General features: G+C 41.5%; 1 protein-coding gene across 1 annotated transcript in view; it reads right to left on the bottom strand.

Annotated features, from left to right (window-relative positions):
- KLHL1 (kelch like family member 1) overlaps positions 1-18,744 on the bottom strand; it is a 138,793-nt gene that overhangs the window by 64,443 nt on the left and 55,606 nt on the right. The gene's annotated exons all lie outside the window — the stretch shown is intronic.

The following is an 18,744-nucleotide window of genomic DNA, read 5'->3' on the forward strand; positions in this document are numbered from 1 at the left end:
CAACAAGCCAGAGTAAACAATATTATGCATTTTTCTAACAACCCGAAAGGGAGAATAGTCCCTGCTCAGCTTGAAAATGTACATTAAACTACTGTATTATTTAAAATGCCAATTAAATAGACAGAGTGCTGACTCAGCAGTAAGGGGCTGGATAAGGTCATTTTTGTATATGATTAAGAAAAAGAAAGCCTGTTGCGCATATATGAAAAGGTGTGTGCCATTTATTGTGCAATTTCTGAGTTAGATGAAGCAGTGGTGATTACTCCCTGTCACGATGCTGTTAAGCACATATACTGTGGCACAATTATAGACAGAATAATATCTTTTTAAAGGACAGTTAAATGAGATGTGTATGATTTGTTTGCTTGTTTCAAATAGCCAACCTTGTAGAAAGTACCAAGATATAATTAAAGAAGATGAATTAGGGTCAACATATTTGGGCTAAAATCTGGGTGACCTCTGGATGACAGATTTCTGTGTCTCTTTGTTGTCATCTAGTGATGAGCGGCATGGTGGCCTAGTGGTGAAGACTCTCGCCTCCCACTCGGAAGGCTGAGAGTTCAATCCTACATAGCGACAGATATTTCTCTCCTAGTGTGCACAAAGAAAAAAATATTTGCTGTGAACTCTGTGTTGCATCAGGAAGGGCATCTGGCTAGTAAATGCTCAGATCCATCCAGTCACTTCAACTCTACCCTGAATTAACAGATTACAAATTTGTTGTCATTTAGTGGTTATCTGGAGTACTGCAGTCCAGATTTAGTAAGATTAGATGAATGGACATGAACCATCTCATTCTTGCCCGATAGATTGACTATCAAAAAACACAGGCTGGAGTCTGAGAAAATAATAATAGCCATAGCAAAGCAAGGTCCCTCTTTATTAAGCTTTCTATCATTAAATGCTTGGCACAGGGGGGAAAAAAGAATTGGATTTTGTGAACTATCAGCAGATGGCCAATAATTTCTCTGACCTAGCAGATGTACTGTTGAAATAGGCTTAAATATATTTAAAATTATCATCATATGGCACAGTTAGGAAGGCACCAAGTTAGTTGTTAATTGTTGTTGATAATGTGGGATGCAAATTTAATTTGAAAAATAAAATAACAAAGAATTTGCATTTTTATTATTACAAACAATGACACAATCTATTTTATTAAACTTCAGCCTGATTTATACTTTTTTTTTTTTTTTTTTTTTTTTGCTTGTACTATTTTTACATTGATCTTGCTGGCTTTACAGCTAGAATTTTTACTTGTGTGTTATAATTTCAAGTACTGGGGGGAAATAGTATATTATTTTATTTCCTGGCTTTAGTGTGGTGTTCAACTCAAGTTGCAAAATAATTTAGAAGCCTTAATTTAGAAGCCTTAGAATCAAAAAATCAATATATCTTCAAACTGTCTCCAAGTTCCTGCTATGGGCCCAGTGTGGTTTTTCTTTAAGTTTAGAAACACAGGTATGTCTCAATAATTTCAAATGTTTGTTAAGGATAATTCCTTCTCATCCTTCTTTTCCACCAGCACCAACTCTATGGACCTTGAAGGTTAGGGTTAGGGTATATTGTTATCTCAGAAAGCTTTGATAATTATGGGACATAGAAAGACAATCCGATGTTCCAGATGTCTAAAAATATCTTTATTGGGAGCAACATTTATGACATTAGTGCTCCTAGATGAGATTATAGTCCCTACCTATACAAGGCTTCATTGCTAATTTGATCCAAGGTGCTACTTTGTAAGGGAAATTTAAGAAAATGCTGTATACAATCAAGGAGAATGTCCCAAAAGTGCTTTTTCAAGAGGCAACTGGACTTCTTCTTTTTCCTTGAATGTGTTTCATTTCTCATCCATGAAGCTTCTTCAGCTCTGACTGGATGGTGGGGAATGGAAGGATTTATATTCCTTGCAGACAGCTGGTCCTTTGCATTTTTTCAGAGAGTTGTTAAGGCCACTTGGAGGGGTGTCTGGGTCCTTAGCAATAGCAATAGCAATAGCAGTTAGACTTATATACCGCTTCATAGGGCTTTCAGCCCTCTCTAAGCGGTTTACAGAGTCAGCATATTGCCCCCACAGTCTGGGTCCTCATTTCATCCACCTCGGAAGGATGGAAGGCTGAGTCAACCTTGAGCCGGTGAGATTAGAACCGCGGAACTGCAGCTAGCAGTCAGCTGAAGTGGCCTGCAGTACTGCACCCTAACCACTCCACCACCTTGGCTCATTAGGTTCACTTAAGTAGTGCAAATGGGTTTGGAGCCTTCTTGGAACTATTGACAGGACTCTGTTGTAGAGTGGAGATAGATGATGTCATATCCCTCCCCCTCTATTGAGAGAGAGAGCTATTCAGTTTTAACATAGATAGATTCTTTGACCCCTCTTTCATCTTTTGCCATCTATATCAAAATTGACCAGCCGTCTCTCAATAGGGAGAGAGGGATATGGCATCATTTATCTCAACTCTACAACACAGTCCTTTCACCAGTTCCAAGAAGGCTTCACACTTTGCACTACTCAAATGAACCTAAGGACACAGACACACCTCCACGTGGCCTTGCATTCTTTTAGAGAATGCAAATGACCAGCAGCCTGCAAGGAATACAAATCCTTCTTTCCCCCATCATCCAATCAGACCTGAAGAAGCTTCTTGGATGAGAAAGGAAACCTCTTCAAAGAAAAACAAAAGACAAGAAAGTCCAGTTGCCTCTTGAAAAAGCACCTTTGGGACAACCATGACTTGGATGACTGAGAACCTCCATAGACCAATCAAAAAGAATGTTTGTAGCTCAGGGTTGAAGTGAGTTGGTCCTCGGCGCTCCCTGATTTTCGTTGTTTTCTTGCACATTGCTCAAACTAGATAGCATCATGAGAGTATACAAAAAATGTCTGCAAGAAAAGAACCGAGTTCAGAGAGCACCAAGGACCCCTCAATCCAGGGGTGAAATTCAGCCGGTTCAGACAGGTTCTGGAGAACTGGTAGTGGGAATTTTGAGTAGTTTGGAGAACCAGCAAATACCACCTCTGGCTGGTCCCAGAATGGGGTGGAAATGGCGATTTTGTCATATCCTTTCCCCAGAAATGGGGAGGGAATGGGGTTTTGCCGTATCCTTCCCCCAGGAGTGGGGAGGGAATGGAGATTTTGCAGTATCCTTCCCCTGCCCTGTCCACCAACCCACACAGAAACAGTAGTAAAAAAAAATTGAATCTCACCACTGCCTCAATCCTATATACAGACCAGGTTGCCCCAAAAGGAGTTGGTCACCAAATTCACAGCTCTCTTTCCTCTCTACTGTCATTTTTGTAAGGACATTTAAAATGTCCCATTCAATCATTTAAAATGTCCCAATCAAGTTCTGTTGCCACCTGATATATTTTATCTCACTATTGACTGTCTCATCAAAATAATGCAGTCTCTTCAAAAGTTCATTTCTGAATTATTTTGCTTAGTTTGAAATTCAAGGGTCTACCCTTTGTATCACGGCATCGTTTGTCCATCACTGTGCCTAATTGCAGGCAATTATTCCAGCATCTTAATGCAGCTCAGATCCAATGCCTCTATTTCAAAACTCAGCTTGCAAACTAAACCAATCTTAACGTCCCACTCTGAATAAAATTAGAGCTGATTTGTATAGGCCTATAAACTGCACTCCCAGGGTGTAATAACAACCCTGTTTAGGAGCTCATGCAATGCACTAGTAATTTTGACATTTTAATTAGACATAAATTAGGAGGGCTAAACAAAGATTTGAGATTCTTTTCTGTAAATATTACAACAAATTCTGATACGGTTGATGTTAGAATTCAAGAATGACACCAAAAACACGTTTGTCCATAGGATGATCCTGAGTCCAGAGGTGGTATTCAGCCGGTTCGTACCGGTTAGTCTGAACCAGTATCACAGGTGGGCCTGCCCACCTGCCCCAGCTCTATGCTGTCCTATTTAGGCATGTTTTCAAGCCACACACATGTGTGCAAGCCGCACACATAATCAAAGCACATCAGTGGCGGGATTCAAATAATTTAACAACCGGTTCTCTGCCTTAATGACCAGCTGGGTAGGTGGGGCTCGGTGGTCATGTGACTGGGTGGGCATGGCCAACTCAACGTCACTCAGGTCGATGGGCGCTTCGCCTTAGCTGTTACAATGTAATAAGGGTTAACTGGAGAGGCAATTTCTGTAAGCAGGACAATAAAGATTAGGCTAGAAACAACACCAGAATGTTTCCTTCCTGCCTTCCTTACAGGATTAGCCCTATAAAGTAGGAAAAAGCAAAAGGAGATTTCTTCCAACAACCGGTTCTCCGAACTGCTTGGAAAGTTAACAATCGGTTCTCCTGAATAGGTGCCGACTGGCTGAATCTCGCTACTGAAGCACATGTATGGAAAGCTGAGCACATACATGGATGGGGTACATGCTAGCTAAGCAAGCACCCATGCCCACATTTGCGAGCTGATCCTGACACTTAAAAGGGAGAAAATAATGGTTGTTTTTTTTCCAGTTCCCACACCAATTTGACATTGGAAACTGAGTGATCCTTTTGAAAAGGTCCTGGGAAAACTTGAAGAGATGAAGAAATAGGAAAAAGAGCTCTCTTGTTCCATTGTTAGAATCAGCCACTGCTAGCTACGTTCTTGAAAAAACTGTTCTCTGCCCAGAGACAAACAACAGAACCAGCAGATATCAGAAAGCAATATAAAATCTTTCCACATGCAATATTTAGTACAGCAAGTTTCCATTTTGCTCAAAAGGGAACAGAATGTAACTTTTGTACTTTAGATTTAAAACCGTTATTTCCGCTGAAGGTTGCTAAGCACGTAAGTACACACTACATGGTTCCTTGGTGGAGAAATAAAAATAAAACCAGAGAGAGGAGAAATTGTTTTTTGTTATTAACTGTAAAAAGAAAAAAAAATATTGGATATTTCATAAGCAACGAAGTATTCATCTGGTGTAGAGGATATGCTTAAGACTGTATTGTCTAAATAAATGTTTTGAAATATTTACTAACAGCAACTATGGTTTACTTCTGGACTTTATTTTGCTAGGTCCAGGAAACCAGAATCTTGATACGTGTATCTGAATTTTCTCTAGACAACATAGCTTGCTAACTTAATATTTACTCTTTCACTCTCTGTCTCTCTCCCTTATTTCTCTCTTTCTCCCTCTCTCCCCCTCTTTCTTTCTCTCTTTCCTCTCTCTCTCCTTCTCTCCTCTCTTGTTCTCTCCTCTCTCTACCTGTCATCTCTCTTCTCTCTCTCATCTATCCATTCCATAATTTATAAAATGCATATGCCCAAGGATAAGACAATATGTCAGCTATGCTTTTTCAATGCGCCACAAGGAGTAGAAACATTTGCATACTTCATAATTCATTTCAATTAACCTTGGATTCTTGGGAAATTTTCTATCTAGGCGCCCATTAGGAGAGTACCTGCTTAAGCATGATGCTCTGAACAAATGCATCATGCGTCCTTTGCACAGCATGTATAGGAACACAGACCATATCTGCATGCTGCGATGTGATTTACTGGCACTTACGAGCAGTTTAGTGCATAACCAGTGGCTGAAGGCTTTTATCGTTTTCAGCATATTGAAATTTGGAAAGGAAATTAATGAAAAAGAAAATAAGCTTTCAAATTTACTGGTTCTTGTAGTGTAAAAGAGAGTTCAGGATTTCCACACTCATGGTGTTTCCAGTTCTGGTGAAATTATTCCAACTCAAACTAAAATTTTATTTTGGATTTAATAACCGCACAGTAATGTGCATTATACAGGGAAGTTATCCTGCATTTTTATATCAGTTGTCAGGCCTACAGCCATCTTTTCTTTTGGATCTTTGGCCTGCCACACTTTCTATTATTATACTATGCATTTTCTATTGTGGGAAAATGGGAGGGAGGATTGTAAGGAGTCACATACTATGTAGCCATAACAAAATTCTTTCTAGAAAGCCAAGGTCATCCTTTGTCTCTGCACCTGAACGGAATTAGATGGGTGGAACTGTCAACATGGCAGTGGGAGATTGGACCATGCAATGAACTTGGGGGTGTGGGGGCTTTCAGATTCGGGTTTTCCCCGATGTGCCAACATGGTTCTCTTAATAAATTGGAACTTTGAGCAATGCCTTGCCTTGGACGTTGATTTAATTTTGGATGCTATTTGGAATACTGACACCAGTTCTCCCAAATGTGATGGAAGAGGATGTGCTTCCGAAATGCTTTTGAAATAGATGATAAGGTCAGATCTATGATGATGTACATTATACATGTTCCTTGAGCATTATAATGTAATTTCAAGGTTATGCATGTCCCAGCTATTTCTCTATTCTGGAATTCATCCCATTGAGCATTTCTCGAAATCAGATTAGTGTCAAATTGAAATGGAGATAAATTCTTCAATTTCTTTTGGAGAATATCTCCTTTTCACCCACTTTCTCTGTTCATAGGTTCTTTGGTTCCTAGCTCTAATTATTTATTGATCAATGTATGTAGGCTTCAGTAAGATTTTAGTTCTAATTCAGTGGTGGTATTCACTTACCTTCCCTACCAGTTTGCAAATGTGAGTGTGCGTGCACACACTCCCTTTGCTCGCATGTGCCATGTCTGATGTTTAAACCAAAATGGTTCATGTCTTCTCTGTTCTTACAGAATAAAATTCAAAACTTTGAAAGGGTTTCAGAAACAAATAACACGAAAAGAACATTGCTTTTGTTGCAAGAAACGTACATCTGGGTTCAGTTCCAAGTGGGGGGAAAGGCACTGGATTCATGGAAGTTGCTTGGAAAGAAGATTTTAATGGTGGACACGATCACACGCCTTGAAGATCTTGGGTGAAGAAAAAAGGGAGGGGATGCTGAGAATGTCTTGGTTTTTATGCCCTCTCTGGGCTTTTAAATTTGAGCTTGTAGTCTGATTGGTTGCCAGACTCCCATGGGGCCATGCAGGGGCAACTCTATAGGTTGTCTGTGTCCCAAGCTTGGTTGACTCTTGCTGGGTGATGATGCTATGAAAGGGCTTTGGGCAATTCCTACTATGGCTCTGCCTGTAGGAGGTAGATCTTCGTTATGTAGAATAGATTGGCCGAGGCCTTAATGGCACATTAACAAAGGTGGGATGGGTTTCAAAAAATTTTGGAACCTCTTCTGCAGGTGTGGCCTGCTTTCCGGGTTCACTGGTGGAACCTCTTCTAACCGATTCGGTAGATTTGACGAAACGGTTCTACCGAATAGGTGCGAACTGGTAGGAACCCACCTCTGGATGGGGGTGGGGTGAGTGTCTACCTCCCTTTTAGGGGAAATATTCTGCCCTTTTAATATTTCCTAAAATACCTCATTTTTCAAGGAGAGGGATGGATGCTAACTTTCTATACTTTCCTTTATGGTCTCAGGGCCTGAAAAAGAATTGGGGTAGTACTCTAACTAGAGTGTTTTTTTTTGCCTACCCTCTGGAAAACTGGCCAAAATCTATTTTAAATCATTTTTAAGATACTTTAAAAATCCTTATTTAATTTTGTGTTCAATCCCCTTTATCTCTTTTGCAGAAGAAGGTGGCTTAAACCCCAGATAACTAGACTAAAGTCATAGGCAGATATCAAGTAGAGTACCACTCTTTTCCTAGAAGGCAAATACTAAGAACTTAGAAAGGTGTACTTATTCCTTTTGTATCTGAATGAATTTAAATGATTAGTGATTTCTTTTTCACAATCCATACTGTCAGAAGTGTACGGGCTTCTTCCCCTTAAATAACAAAACTATTTTTTCTCCATACAAGTGAATATGACCTATTCTTGTGAGAGAACAAGCCTGTTCTGCTATATAATGGGTGTGAATGATTAGATTTTTTTCTCTCCCCTCCGCCCCACACAAAGTAATCTAAATTGAATTTTAAGGCACTTTTTGATGGGGTTGCATCTCATTTCCATCTTGAATGTAAAATCACTCAGTTTGAGCAATAGGCTGACTGTTGCTTGTGTGGTAATTTAGCCTTATTTTATAGAGTTGTGTTTTTTTTTTAAAGGAAATAAGGATGCAAATCCTTAGGGTTAAATTAGGCATTATATGGCAAGCTAATTAACCACGGACTATTTACTTAACTACTTTTTGGACAGGATCTGAAGCATTTCACTCATCTCAGTTGTCTTCCTTACATGCCTTCCAATTGACTGCTTGCACCTCTGTGGGTCCATTAAGGTTCACGTTAAGTCCTCCCTCCCCAACCAAGCCTTGATAAAGTGGGGTCCTAATGTGCTATGGAAGGAATGTTCCGAATGGCAAAGCTTGTAACAAAACAGTTCTACCTTGAGATAAGTATTATAGCAATAGCAATAGCAGTTAGACTTATATAATGCTTCATAGGGCTTTCAGCCCTCTCTAAGCGGTTTACAGAGTCAGCATATTGCCCCCAACAACAATCTGGGTCCTCATTTTACCCACCTCGGAAGGATGGAAGGCTGAGTCAACCCTGAGCCGGTGAGATTTGAACAGCCGAACTGCAGAACTGCAGTCAGCTGAAGTAGCCTGCAGTGCTGCATTTAACCACTGTGCCACCTCGGCTCTCTAGTCACACCCACTGATTTCCAAGAAGCAAATATCAGGTAGCCAAAATCACAGAGCAATGAGGGTACAAAAGTGCAGCTGTTGATAGCAAATACAGGAGTGGAGGAAAAAACAACCTCTAAGCATCACCGGAGTCCCGAAAACATCATTTTAGCTGATGCATTTAGCAGAAAGGAGATGCTGTGGCCCACCAGAGGCCTGCGGAGCTGGGAGCAGATTTGGACAGTGAGGAGATTAGGGAGGAACATGGGCCAGTCCTGAAGTTTGGGGAAGGCTCTGAGGAGGGCTTTGTGTTGGAGGCAGAGAGGGGGCCAGGGCCATCTGACAGTTATCAGCTGCCTTCAGAGTCAGACATCAGTGAGGCAGACGCACAGCTGGAGCCTGTTCCCAATGTGTGCATGCGCTAAGTTGCCAGATGAAGGGAAGGAGCTAAAGAACAGGGGTCGACTTGGAAGTAAGGCCACAGATGGATGATGAATGGCCCCTCCCAGAGGAAATAAAAGAGGAGTGAAAGGGGAGTGGAGTTTGCAGGAGACAATTAGTTTGCTTAATTGGTTCGTGACTCTCCAAGACTCATTGCCAAGTTTTGCAGATATCAGCCTGGCAGCTCTCCAAGTCAGATAAGGTCTGTGACTGTAAATCCTCCCTTGAAAGACTTTGCTGGATGTGAATGAGCAGAATTAACAGTAAATTAATAAAAGAGTTTTTAGGAACTTAATTCAGGCTCTTAGGAAGCCTAGGTCAGAATGCTTGGTGCTCTCTGAGCTTGGTTATTTTTGAGCAGACAATGTATTTCATTACCCATACTGGATAACACCATCAGTTCTAATCTTCTCCAGCACTGATGATGTTACCTAGTCAGATAATGCAATGTCTTCAAGAAAACAACCAAACTGAGAGAACACCAAGGACCCCTCACTTCCACCCTGAACTACAAATATTCTCCTTTATGGGTACTAGTTTATAGTTCTTACAATGGAGATACTAAGAGGGCAGAAAGTATTGAGTTGTCAAAATCATGGAGGGCAATGGAAGTCAAGGTTTATTGGCCATTGGTGATAATTATGGAACATGGAATATTGTGACTTGACATGTAACAAAAATCAATGCTCATGAGCATGAATGAAATATATTTGTGTGCCTGTGAAACTAAGAGAACAAAACCATTGAAATTCAATGGTGAAAAAAGTAAGGTACTACATTTAGGCAAGAAAAACCAAATGCACAGGTACAGTATAGGTGGTACCTCGCTCAATAACAGTGAGAGAGATCTTGGGAGTCCTAGTAGACAATCACTTAAATATGAGCCAGCAGTATGTTACAGTTACCAAAAGAGCCAACACAGTTCTAGGCTACATTAAGAGAGGGATACTTGGGTACTTGAGAGACCGCCTACTGCATATTACCTCCACTAGGCCGATAAGATCCCATAGATTAGGCCTCCTCCGAATCCCGTCAGCCGGCCAATGTCGACTGGCAACTACCCGGAGGAGAGCCTTCTCAGTGACCCTATGGAACGAACTCCCCGTGGAGATTCGTACCCTCACCACCCTTCAGACCTTCCGCGTTGCCCTTAAAACCTGGCTGTCCCGACAGGCCTGGGGCTAAAGATTTCAGCCCCACCCGAATAGTATGACTGTTGTGCTTTTTAACGATGTATTGTCTTCATGTGTATAACTTGTTTTGTCCTTCCCTCCCCCTGAATTGTGAGCCGCCCTGAGTCCCCTCAGGGAAAAGGGCGGCATACAAATAAAGTTAAATCCAAAATCCAAATCCAAATAGAATCAAGATTACGTGAAGTGTTAATACCACTTTATAATGCCTTGGTAAGGACACACTTGGAGTACTGCATCCAGTTTTGCTCTCCACAATGTAAAAAATATGTGGAGACTCTAGAAAGAGTGCAGAGAAGAGCAACAAAGATGATTAGGGGACTAGAGACTAAAACATATAAAAAACAATTGCTGGAATTGACTGTCTAGTTTGATGAAAAGAAGGACTAGGGGAGACATGATAGCAGTGTTCCAATATCTCAGGGGTTGCCACAAAGAAGAAGGAGTCAACCTATTCTCCAAAGCATCTGAGGACAGGACAAGAAGCAGTGGATGGAAACTAATCAAGGAGAGAAGCAAACTAGAACTAAGAAGAAATTTCCTGAAAGTTAGAACAATTAACCAGTGGAACAGCTTGCCTCCAGAAGTTGTGAATTCTCCAGTGTTCTAAGTGTTTTAGAAGAGATTGGACAAGCATTTATCTGAAATGTTGTACGGTTTTCTGCCTGAGCAGGGAGTTGGACTAGAAGACCTCCAAGGTCCCTTCCAACTCTGTTATTCTATTTTAGAAGGGTCTACTAAATCTGAAGGCAAGTGGAATAGATGAAAACTTGCTTGGATGTGAGGATGCAGGTCGAATGATGAATTTAAAATATATATTTTTTTTGAAAAGAAAAAGCAGTTTGCTTAAGGAAGGTGGTGAGAGTTATTTAATGAGCACAGAGAATGTGACTGTTTCTAATGACTGCAGTCGTATTGGCACTGCTCTCCTCTACCAAAGGAAAGGTTGCAAGAAGGAATATAACATCACCAGGAGGGTTGAGGTTGTTAATTATGCTGCCCAGGATTTCGACTGAAAGAGAATAAGAAGTGAAAATGAGGAAAAAAATGGGAAAACGAAGTGCAACTTTGTACCTGCAGATTTTCCATATGAGATTTTTATCAGGTAATTGAGAAATACATGTTTTTGTACCACGGTTGATATAGAGCAGGGGTGTCAGACTTGATTTCATTGAGGGCTGCATCACGGTTTCGTTTGACTCCATGGGGCCGGGGTGGTGAAAACGGACTCCTGAGCTCAGTTTTTCGCTGCAATGACTTCCGGCAATAGCAATAACACTTAGACTCATATACCGCTTCACGGTGCTTTACAGCCCTCTCTAAGAGGTGTACAGAGTCAGTCGCTTGCCCCCAACAGTCTCCGTCTTCATTTTACCCACCTTGGAAGGATGGAAGGCTGAGTCAACCTTGAGCCTGGTGAGATTCGATCTGCCAAACTGCTGGCAGCCAGTGATCAGCAGAAGTAGCCTACAGTACTGCACTCTAACCACTGTGCCACCGCGGCTCCTGCAACCCTCTGCCAGTGAAAACAGAACTAAGGAAGGCTACCTGTGCCCCTCCTGCACTCTCTTTTTGCTGGGCAGAGGCACCGTGGGCTGGTCCTTTGCTGTTTTCAGGGCAGCCCTGAGGGCCAGATTTAAACACCCCATGGATTGGATACGGCCTATAGTTTGACACCTCTGTTATAAAGCAATCAGGGATGGGTTCTGGCTTCTTTTAATGCTGGTTCATTCAGGGCTGCGCATGTACAGAAGCAAAAAACAAGATGGCGGCCCCAACGGCACCGCCGATAGAACCAGTTCATGTGTGTGTCTGGCTGAGTTACTACCTACTCAACGAACTGGTCTGAACTGGTAGGAACCCACCTCTGAGTGCAATCTTTAAGATGTATGGATTTCAACTCCCAGAATTCTGAGAGTTGAGGTCCACTCATCTTAAAGTTGCTGAGGGTGAGAAACACGGATATAGAGAAAGAGTGTGAAAAAGCAAAACGCCTTAAATTATGGAAACTCTTGTGTGGATACGCTGTTGAAGATGTGCTGCTAAATGCAAAGGCTTGGCATGATAGAAATAAAGAAAATTGTGCAAGAATAATTTGATAGGAGTGCATAATGTCCCCTTTTGTCATTTAGTCTTTTTTGGAAGAAAAATCCTGGCTCTGTTTGTGGCAAAGGGATGTCGGATTGAGGGGACATGAATATATGTGTTTCTGTTTGCAGATGAAGTTGGGTTGCTGACAGAGAACCAGAATGATTTTTCAAAAAAACCGTGCCAGGAAATGGATCCGAAAATTAATGCATCAAAGATGAAGGTATTTTCTACCAGCACCAAGGTCTTTCTGTTTGAAAAGGAAAATGGAATACACAATTGCAAGTGAAACATAAATAGTGGAAAGCTGGAGCTAATAGACCAATATGTGTGCCTTGCTAGAATGTTTATAATGCTGGAAAAATAAATATTTAGATGTTCAAATTCTGGTAGAAAGCTTGTGGCGGGTATGTGGTCAGTTACATAAATATTTGTTCCATTATAGAAAAGTGGTTGGTTGGAGAAGATATAAAGAAGGGAGAATTGGAAGTACAGTGGAAAACAATCAGAACAGGGAGCTTCAAACGTGTGCTGTCAAATGACAAAATAAATTGTTAGGAATGAATATTGAAGCAGATAGAGGTGGGCTATTGATAGAAGGAGGAAGAAGGAAGATGGAATTGCAAAACAAATATTTGAAAGAAGAGTGAACACTGAGGAAGGAGAAGAGAAGTCATGGTTATGTGATGTTGATGAGATCCTGATAAATAGAGGCGAAAAGTTTAAAGAACAAAAGGGAATATGCGCTTTTATTATGCAAGAAAAAATAGTACAGAAAGGCACAGGGAATGTCATTTACATAAATTTACTTCGTTATTTTATACTGATGGTGCAGTGGTTAAGTGCAGTACTGCAGAAAGACTCTGCTCGCAGCCTGAAGTTCAATCCTGATGGGGCTCAAGGTAACTCATCCTTCCATCTTTCCAAAGTTGATAAAATATGGAGGTTGCTTCTCTCCTTGATTAGTTTCTATCCATTGCTTCTTGCCCTGCCCTCAGGTGCTTTGGAGAAAAGCTTGACTCCCTCTTCTCTGTGACAACCCCTGAATTTCTCCTCCTCCTCCTCCTCCTCCTCCTCCTCCTCCTCCTCCTCCTCCTCCTCCTCCTCCTCCTCCTCCTCCTTTTCCTCCTTCTTTCTGTTTGTTTGTTTGTTTGTTTGTTTGTTTGTTTGTTAAATTTCTAGGCCGCCCAATCCCGGAGGACTCCGGGCAGCTTACAAAGAAAGAAAAAAGAAAAAGAAAATAAAAGAATAATTTAAAAATTTACCAACACGCATACATTTCTAATCGGGGCTGGACCTTAGCAATAAGGTCAACAGCCCCAGGCCTGCTGGAACAGCCAGGTTTTAACAGCTTTTCTGAAAGCCGTGGGAGTGGGTAAGGTCCGGACTTCTGGGGGTAGCTCGTTCCACAGGGTCGGGGCAACCACAGAGAAGGCTCTCTTCAGAGGCCCCGCCAGCCGACACTGCCCGGCTGACGGCATCCGAAGGAGGCCCACCCTGTGGGATCTTATCGGCCGTTGGGAGGTATGTGGCAGTAGGCGGTCTCGCAGATATTGTTATTTTGTACTCTGCATATTTAAAGTAACTATACAAATCTGTTCTGGACATCATTGCCATTTGTTGAGGGACCTACAAATATTTCCTATGAAATTACAAATTCTCATTTTATAAAGAGGGATAGCTTCCACTATCCTCAATTGATTGGGACGAAACATCCAGAGCCATCATCAAAGTAGATGTTGACCAAGAAATGGATCAAGCTTCATATCTGGGATCAACTCACAGGCCATACAGACAGGAGTACAAATGTATAATTTCCATTCAATATTTCTTGACAGTGTCTCATTAATCTTCCAGATATTTAATGTTCGTACAAAGTGCTGCTTAATATTCCAGTGAAGCTTATAGTTTCTTGAACCATGTGGGAAAACATTTATTCTAGAACGAAGTATCTGTCAGCAGAAAACACTATCTTCATAGCCAACCAAGAATGCTATTTTGTGCTAATAGAAACCTGGCTGTGCCAAAGTGCAGCAGCTGTGTTTAAGACACAGTCCATTACTACAGGAATAATTTCAATCTAGACCAGAACAGCCAGCTATCTCTCTAATCGTGCAGCGTTTATCAGCCAAATATTGTAATATTGCATTCAACCATACAGATCAAATTGAGTGCAACAAGCGTTGAATATGTTTTATCTGGGAAATCATTGTTTTGTTCTTTCTCTCTTTTCATTTACTTTTTAGGAAATGACCTTTTGATTCCTTATGCTTAAATGTTATGCAAGCATGTAAGATGTATCTGTTTCTTATGCACAATCCAGAAACCCTATTAAGATAGGAAAGAAGTTGATTCCAAGTCTTAAATGGAATCCCTTGACTATACAGTATACATTCCCGGAAATTGGAATTCCAGTTTTAGGGGCAATTCATTACATTATGTTGCATTCTGCTGTCAAGGAATATAACCAGAAGTGGTATTCCAGTTCGTCCGAACCGATAGTAGAAATTGGCGGTGGCATCTGCCCATCCACCCCAGCTCTCTGCCATCCTTTTTTTTTGGCATATTTTCAAGCCATGTGCATGCATGCAAGCCGTGTGTACAATCAAAAGTGCATGCACTGAAGGCTCAGCGCACGCATGGATGGGACGAGCGCTCATATTTGTGAAGTGGTAGGGAAAATAAGTGAATACCACCCCCGGATATAATCTTTCCTTTCCGATTGGATTTATTTTATTTTACAGTACATTCTACTCAAGGTACCGTCTATATGTACGAAACAAAATACCTACAAGTAGTCCTCAACTTATGACCACAATTGATCCCAAAATGTCTGTTGCTAAGCGAGGCATTTGTTAACGGAGGTTTGCCCCATTTTATGACCTTTCTTGCCCTACTTGTTAAGTGAATCACTGCAGTGGTTAACCTTAGGGATCTAACCCTAGTCTTGGCTTGACAATGTATATGTATAAGCATAAGCCAGGATTGTGACAAATGTACCTGCTACTTTAAATGTAAGAGAGAGGTGATTGGATGCTATTGCTTTAAGCAGCCATATAAGGAAGTAGGAACTAGTACGGAGTTCTCCCTGATGCTACTTGATGCTCCTGATGTTCCTGAGTTTTACTGATTCTACTGGTTCTACTGTTGTTCCTGATAGTTACTGACTATTACTGTATGAGCTTAGTATTGGGAGAGAAGACCTTGTATTGGATGGTGGCTAGTCTGAATGTTAGTTACCTGTCTTGAGAGACCACCTGATGCCAATTACCTCCCAAAGACCCATTAGATCACACAGAGCTGGCCTCCTCCGGGTTCCGTCTACAAGCCAATGCCACCTGGCTACTACCCGGGGGAGGGCCTTCTCTGTGGCAGCTCCAGCCCTCTGGAACGAACTCCCCGCAGGGATTCAGACCCTCACCTCTCTCCAGGCCTTCCGAAAAGCCATCAAAACCTGGCTTTGCCGGCAGGCCTGGGGTTGATGAGTTCCCCTCCCCTCTCGACTTGTGTGGTTGCGTGATTCTTGCTTATTTTAACTATCTGTATTCTGTTCTATGTTCCCTTTTTCCCCTTTTGAGTTGTTCGCCGCCCTGAGTCCCTCCCGGAGAAGGGCGGCATACAAATAATAAAATTCAATTCAATTCAGTTCAGTCTACATGGTGAATTGTGAGTTGAGCAACTGTAACTTCAACGTATTTGTAAATAGATTGTTTATATACTACAAGACTACTGATAGTCTGTTTTGGAGACTATTTATCCTATTTTTGTTAACCAAGTAAAGCTATTCTTTGTTTTACCTTTGGTGTCTGTGAGTGACTGTTCAGTGACACATTTGTTACTAATCTTCTGCCCAACTCTAGTCTCCTAACGGGGATAGACTTAACAGTTAAGCAAGTAACTCAGTTGTTAAGTGAATCTGACTTCCCCATTGACCTTCCTTGCAAGAAGGTTGCAAAGTTGACCACATGATCCGGGGATACTGAAATTGTCATAAATTGCTGTTGCCAGGCATTTGAATTTTGACCACGTGACCGTGGGATGCTGCAATGGTCGTAAGTGTGGGGGGAAAAGGTCATAAGTCATATTTACAATGCCGTTTTAACTTTGAATCATCACTGAACAAAACTGTTATAAGTCGAGGACAGCAAGAGTATTTCTCACTATACTGTGTGATGACTCAAATCAGAAAGTTATGGAATAAGAGAACTGATATTAAAATTAAACAGTAATAGTACCCAAAATCTAAATTTTCTCATACATTTCCTAGCTGAAATTTATTTGGCTAGAAGTCCTAATGCACATCTTTATAGGGAAATCTTAACACAAAGTGCATATTTCTATTGAAAGGCAGAAAAAATAAATCTCCTATAGGATATTGGGTTGAACTCCTTCTGAAGTTTGCGATACACAACAGCTGGAATCATTTGGCAATTTATTTTTCTACCAGATGTTGTAATATTTATGCTTGATTTATGTAACAGCTGGTCCAGAAGTAACACCTGTTTCCATCTGCCTAATTGTTTTCATTCTCAAACCAATCTGTTAACTTTTCATGTAAATGCCTGGCATAGATATGCTGCACATATTTATTTCAATAAGAGTCTCTCAATAGCCAATGGATTAATACTTATACTATGATTTCATTAAAAAAGGTAAAGGTTCCCCTCGCACATAGGTGCTAGTCATTCCCACTCTAGGGGACGGTGCTCATCTCCATTTCAAAGCTGAAGAGCCAGCGCAGTCCGAAGATGTGGTCATGTGGCCAGCATGACTACATACCGAAGGCGCATGGAACACTGTTACCTTCCCACCAAATGTGGTTCCTATTTTGTTTTCAAACTGTTAGGTTGGCAGAAGCTGGGACAAGTAATGGGAGCTTGCTATTGCTATTGCTATTGCTATTGCTATTGCTAGGGATTCGAACTGCCTTCGAACTGATCTTTCTGATTTACAAGCTCAGCATCTTAGCCACTGAGCCACCACATCCCACTTGTTTCATAATTACACTACCTTAATATACAATCTTAATAGCTTCAAAAAAGCATAAGGGGAAGTTTTGAAATATGATCAAAATGCATGAGCAGTAGCCAGTTTAATCCTTTGGTTCATAATATTGTTTTATCAACACCGAAAGCTCTTGATACCTTTTGTTATCTGCTTTCAAGCATTATAAGAATCAAAGTGCAGAAAAGGAAAACCAGCTGTTCATTAAAAGGTTGGGTAGTTTTTAAAGCCCTGATAATATACTGTATCGTATCAGAACTTCTTTAGCTTGATATAACTGTGAACGCCTTTTGTTAAACTTCTGTGCATTCTGCATATCTTTTGGATTTCATGCTGTGACTTGCATTTAATTCAGAAGCACTGAGGGGTTTTCTGTGCTAAAGATTAGTGACATCACTGTTATCCTGGGGACATCCAGTTGGGGATTCCTTTCATGTCGCCAGCTGTTGTGGCCAGCTGGCAGCCAGTGGATCTGGCAGCAAAATGGACAGTGAGGAGGTTGAGGATGAACATGGGCCAGTCCTGGGGGCTGAGGAAAGCTCAGATGAGGGCTCTGACAGCAGTGAGGCAGAGGAACAGCTGGAGCCTGTTCCCAGTGTGTGCATGCTCAGAGCTGCCAGAAGACAAGAACAACAGAGAAAGCAGAGTCAACTTGGGAGTAAAGCCACACCATGGAGGTGATTGGCCCCTCTCATAGGAAACAAAAGAGGAGCGAATGCGGAGCAGGCTTTTGCAGGAAACAATTCACTCCTTTGGTCATTTCAAGAGTGGAAAGTTTTATTTGTGACTTTAAGAGACTCTGTGCCAAGTGTTGCCTTGCCCTGCATTTGGAAACTAGTTATCTGGCAGCTCTCCAAGTGAGATAAGGTTAGTGTTGATAAATATTCCTCTGAAAGACTGTTTGCCAAGCCTTGCTGACTGTGAATGAAACAAATTCACAGTTGTGTAAATAAAAGAGGTTTTACTAGGGCCAAGACTCTGCTTCATGCTTTTTAAGGAAGCCTAGGTCAAAACACCAGCAGGAGCTGGAGTGAAGGACAAGAGCTCAACCCTGCCCCACATCAGCTCTTGGGTCTCAAACGTGGGCTTGCTAACCTCCTGCCCTGGGTTCCAACCACTCAAGCTACGTTGCTCCTATGTTGTGATGATAAGGCATATTAGGATTCTTTATCTGTGATTATGGAGATTTTCAGTCATCCAGGTCATGGTTGTCCCAGAAGTGCTTTTTTTCCAGATACCTTTTCGAAGAAGCTTCTTGAATGAGAAGCAAAATGTCTTCAAAGAAAAACCAGAAAGTCCGGTTGCCTCTGGAAAAAGCATCTTTGGGATATCTGTGATATCCCAACCTTCATACAGGGGTGGGCTTCAAAATTTTTAACAAGGGGTTCTCTGCCCGGTTTCAGGGTGAGCATGGGTATGGTGGGCATGGCCTAGTCAGCCTCCTGCACCACAGTGAGGGGAGCAGTTTTTGCTCTCCCTGGCCTCC

This window comes from Thamnophis sirtalis, unplaced genomic scaffold, assembly GCF_051295495.1.
Source record: "Thamnophis sirtalis isolate CommonGarterSnake01/CBP01778 unplaced genomic scaffold, rThaSir2_p1.2 scaffold_12, whole genome shotgun sequence".
NCBI lineage: Eukaryota > Metazoa > Chordata > Lepidosauria > Squamata > Natricidae > Thamnophis > Thamnophis sirtalis.